This window comes from Tiliqua scincoides, chromosome 5 (genome assembly GCF_035046505.1).
Source record: "Tiliqua scincoides isolate rTilSci1 chromosome 5, rTilSci1.hap2, whole genome shotgun sequence".
NCBI lineage: Eukaryota > Metazoa > Chordata > Lepidosauria > Squamata > Scincidae > Tiliqua > Tiliqua scincoides.
Genome location: NC_089825.1, coordinates 32,915,776 through 32,921,117, shown reverse-complemented (window position 1 = coordinate 32,921,117; position 5,342 = coordinate 32,915,776). Strand labels below are relative to the sequence as shown.

At 46.9% G+C, this 5,342-nt stretch overlaps 1 pseudogene; it reads left to right on the top strand.

Moving 5' to 3' along the window:
• Window positions 1-1,707: 1,707 nt before the first annotated feature.
• On the top strand, window positions 1,708-1,830 carry LOC136654527 (5S ribosomal RNA; annotated as a pseudogene).
• The last annotated feature ends 3,512 nt before the right edge of the window (window positions 1,831-5,342 follow it).

Genomic DNA, 5,342 nt, shown 5'->3' with positions numbered 1-5,342 from the left:
ATCCAATGGATGCAGCCCCCAAAAAACACCCAAGAAGGAAGTCCCTCCCTCCCAGTTGCGAATGTATTGAGCGCTATGGAAGGTAAAACTAAGCCACATGGTTGCGTTTACTTGTGAGTAAGCAAATGTGCCTTGGCTCCTGCGCAGGTCAGGCAAAGGGGAATGCAAGGCTAGCTGCCTGGTCCCAATCTGATGAAAGTGGAGCTCAACCAATGCTCCAGAAGGCAGCACCCCCCAAGAATAAAACAGAGGCTTGAGTTGGTAAGGTATGTGTGTAGGGGGTGTGGGTGTGTGGAGGGGGTGTTATTGCAGGCAGGCTACAGAAAAAATTCACTTGGTGGAACAGGGCTGGCTTCCCCTTATTTAATTATTTGTTTCCTTAATTTTATGTATTGAGCCCTATGGAAAGCGAAACTAAGCCACATGGTCAAGTTTACTCACGAGTAAGCAAATGTGCCTTGATTCCTGGGCAGGTCAGGCAAAGGGAAATGTGAGGCCACCAGAATGGTCCTGATTTGATGCAACTGGAGCTCAACAAATGCTCCAAAAGGCAGGCCCCCCCCCCATATAAAGAATGAAACAGAGGCTTCACAGGGTAAGGTTAATTTTTTCTGTTTTAGGTTGTAATCCTATCCACACTTTCCTGGGAGTAATCCCCACTGACTATAATGGGACTTTCTTCTGAGTAGGCAGGCATAGGATTGGGCTCTCAGACTTGTAAAGCCAGGTGGGTCCTGATAGTGATATGCTTGAAATGTAAGAACTTAAACTAGGTACTGGGTAGGGTTGAAAATCTTACTGATTCTCTTTTTTTGGGGGGGGGGGCGGGGGTGTTATTGCAGGCAGAGAAAATTCATTTGGTGAAACAGGGCTGGCTTTCCCTTATTTAATTATTTGTTTCTTTAATATATTGAGCCCTATGGAAAATGAAAGTAAGCCACATGGTCGTGTTTACTTGTGAGAAGGCAAACGTGCCTTGGCTCCTGGTCAAGGCAGGCAAAGGGGAATGCAGGGCTAGCTGCATGGTCCCCATCTGATGAAAGTGGAGCTCAACCAATGCTCCAGAAGGCAGCCCCCCCCCCCCCAAGAATAAAACAGAGGCTTGAGCTGTAAGGTAAATTTTTATTTGTTTTTAGACTTGCAAAGCCAGCGCAAATCCTGATAGTGCGATGCTTGAAATACAAGAACTTACACTGAACTGGGCACTGGGGAGACCTGAAAATATCAAAGTGGAAGTGCTTTGCACCTGCTTTCAGTGAAAGTTAGCCTCGGGGAGGGCTGCGCAGGACTCCCCGTACCTCCTGCAGCCTGCTGCAGTCCTACCTTCATAAAGTAAGTCACAAGCACCCCCCACTCACACCTCCATAGGGATGTGATCCTGGAGATTGCTTCCCTGCCTCTCCCCTTCCCCCACCCCTTAAAGAGATGGGGGAACCTTTACACGAACTGATGGGTTGCAACCCACTAGTTTGAGAACCACTGCATTAAAGGAAAGTGGTATAAAATGTGTTTGTTTAATTAATTAAGTCATATGGGGGTGACAAAAATTTATGGGCACCGGTTGTCAAATGACCTAGCTACGCCACTGAATACAACTCATGTGTCCTGGTTTCTAAGGGTCCAACCCTATTGAAATTTCCCTGTGCCGATGCAGCAGAGCCATCACAGCTTGTGCTGTATTCGGCAGGGGAATTTTGGAGACAGATTTTCTATGGAGATAACTGTTACCCTGCACATGCCCGATCTCGTCTGATCTCGGAAGCTAAGCAGGATCCGGCCTGGTTAGTACTTGGATGGGAGACTGCCTGGGAATACCAGGTGCTGTAGGCTTATACCATAGTCTTTCGAGACTGAAGGTTGAAGGTTGCCAACCAAAGGATGGATCTGGCACTGCTATTCACCCAGACATTTTATGCAAATGTTACTGTGAAGTGTGCTTAGCTGCCTCTAAGATGCACTCAGTGTGCACACAAGTCCTAAAGAAGCTGCTTGGGGGGTGGGGGAGGGTTGAAGAGCTGATGGCTAAAACTGATGGCAAGAGACAAGAGTAGAACAAAGTGTGTTTGGTTTGTCTGCTAGCAAGCAGGGGGTGTGGAAGTAATGCTTCCGAAAGTTAATCTTGGACACAGGCCATGCAGACGTTCTCCCATGTAAGCCTTACAGAAATGAGTATTACACAATAGGGCACCTGTGCTGTTGGGTTGCTCCCATTTCAGTGTTTGAGGCTTGCACAGAGGGTTGGCACCAACATTTGGAAATAGTGAAATTCAAAGCAAATTTCAGGGTTCCTCCCAAGCTAAAACATCTGAGCATTTTCAAGGGAGGTGAGACACGTTTCTGTAAGGCGAGTGAAATTTCCCAGGGGCATTCTTCATGTTCCTGCAGCTGCAAAGAAGTCTCCTGCAGGTTGTGCTCATGAATTTTAATGTCATTATTCTAAATTCAGCCATGTCCACGATCAGCCTCCTTTTGCAGTGCTGCTGAGGTTTGCTCTTCACCAAAGACTCTGCCCTTTTCGGGATGCATTTATTTGCCTGTTCTGTTTCTGAAAAACTTCAAAGGTAGAAAGAGGTTCAGCAACAGTGTTCCAACTGGTGAAAGCCAGAAATCTGGCAGCCTCAGAGAAAATACATCATAACTGTTCGGTGGTGCTTTCATGCCCCCTACAGTTGGATTATTTATTGTGAGTGCAATTAAGTAGCCATGGGAGGTTTTACTTCTAATTCAATTTATGAACCAGGCTTCAGCGCCAAAGATTTCAAGGGAGCACATCCACTGGCTGAGACTACACACCAGGCGGCAGCTGCATTGCACAGAATTGTTGTACAACTAAGAGTCAGTGCTTTAGAACAGAGGACTAAACTGCAGTATATATGGTGCTGTGCGATTCACAGAAGAAGCACATATAGAAGGATTACTACTATATATCATAAACAGGAGAAGCAATTTATTTTCAGACTACATGCCACTGTGTACAGCCTGAATAGGAACATCTTTATTGCTTCAGCTCAGCATATATCAAAAACAAAATGTATGATGTGAACTGGATATGTGGTGTCTCATTGGCTGCGGCCAGAACTGCTGTTATAATTGTGTGTGCTCAGTTTTCAGCTATAAAATATGGGAGAGCTTCCATCACTGTAGGGCAGGGGTGTCCACACATTTTGGCAGGAGGGCCACACCATCTCTCTGACACTGTGTCAGGGGCCGGGGAAGAAAAGAATTAATTTACATATAAAATTTGAATAAATTTACATAAATGAATTTATTAGAGATGGAACTTATGTGAATGAATGAAGGTCTTGCAGTAGCTCAAGGCCTATAAAAGACCTCGCACAAAGCAAGGCTAGCCTTTCCTTCACTGCCACTGCTGCATCACAGACGTGAAACAGCAAGTAGTGGAGGGAGCCCTCGTCCCACAGCTCAGGTGAGAGATCGAACAGTTGTCCTCATGCTGAGAGCAGCTGAATCGGGCCAGCATGGGCTCCAGCAAGTCTCTAGAAGGCCAGAGGCTCATTGGAGACTGGGGGCTCCCAGAGGGCCTGATTGGGAGCCCCTGAGGGCCACAAGTGGCTCCCAGGCCTGGGTTTGGGCACCCCCACTGTAGAGTATGGAATGCTTCTTCCATTTCCTTTGAAATATTTTTGCCAGTTCCATGCACTCAGGTAATGAGAGACCAAGTGAAGTGGGCTGGTGATATGGCTGTTGTCTGTGCAAAAACTATACCTTTCTGTGGTCCAGGAGTACTGGTATGAGAAGTTACAACATCATCTATTCATCCAACATTGTCTCCTTCCCTGTGTTTGAGAGGAGGGACTAGCTCAATGGAAGGGCATTTGCTTTGCATGCGCAAGGTCCCAGGTTCAAATCCTGTTATCACCAGGTATGGCTGGAAATAGGGCAAATCTCCCCCCCCCCACACACACTTACCTGGCGTACATAGAGCCTCACATAACTCCAGCACACAATGGGGAAGCCTACTGAAGCTTCCCCAGGCTCTTAAACTGTGCTTCCAGCAAACCAGAAGCAACTGCTTCCATGTCAGCTCCGCAGAGAGGTTTGTGTGTGGTCCTAGTTGCACACAAGTCTCCACGCCCACGGTATTTGCCCTTTTCACTGAACTGCAGGCCCTGCAGGCTACTGGAAAGAGTCTCTACCTGAACCAGTAATCTGACTCAGAATATCACAGCTTCATTTGGTCATAACTATACCACTGTTCATATGGGATGCCACCATGCTGAAATGATAGGCACACTTCTAAGACCAGACTCTGGGTCAACATGTTATGTTGTAGGCAAAACATGACCTAGTGTCTTCTGATTAAAAAAAAAAAAATAGTGCTCCAGTGTGGGCTGTAGAAAGTGACAAAATCATAGTGGGTTGCAGAGGGGCTGTAGCTCTTTTCCCTTTCCACTGGATATTGAAATTGAAAGCCAATGGAAGCTCTTCTTCAAACTAAAATAACAGTATTTCCCAAACTCGACAAAGGAGTTGGGAGCATGCGGGGGAAGGGGAAGGCAGCAACGCAATCCCCAGGATCATGCTGCTGCAAGGGTCCAGAGAGGGGTTTTCTACTTACTTTCTGCCAACGCTGCAGTCCTGGGAGGTTGGGGGGGGGTCCAGGGGGCTCACCATGCCTGCAAAACTGTGAAAAAGGCACTTCCAGTTTTGTCATGAAAACCAAGTCTTTCTTTCTTTCTTTCTTTCTTTCTTTCTTTCTTTCTTTCTTTCTTTCTTTCTTTCTTTCTTTCTTTCTTTCTTTCTTTCTTTCTTTCTTTCTTTCTTTCAGGCATAGGGAAACCTGAAGCCTCCCCAGACCCCCCTGGGCCTCCCAGAACTGCAGTGCTGGCTGCAAGTTAGTAAAAACCTTCCTCCTTTTCCCGGCAGCCATGCTATCCTGGGGATAGCATTGCTGCCTTCCCCCCTCCCTGCCCAGAGTTTTTTTCTGGCTGTCACCACCCTTTTCCTACTCTGTATCACCCCCTCCCCACCCCCGTTCCACCTGTACCCATCACTGCGCCCCCTCCTGCCCCACACTGGGTGACACCAACCCTACTGACCTCACTGCTGTAAGGCTAATAATAGTCCATAATAGACCAAGCTCCTGTGAATTGGTCTTATCCCTTTTAAAACCATTTAAACGACTATCATTATATATTGTAACTGAATTCCGTCCGTGATGAAGGACTTCCTTTGTCAGTAATGCAATAATAATCCATCTCTTGTGCTAACGGCATCTGCAGCATGAATCGCTCCAAGTGGTGTTCCATTCCTGACGCCACACGTATCCGCCTTTCCTACCAATAGTGCCTTAAGCTGAACCCATCATGACCTAGGTCCAT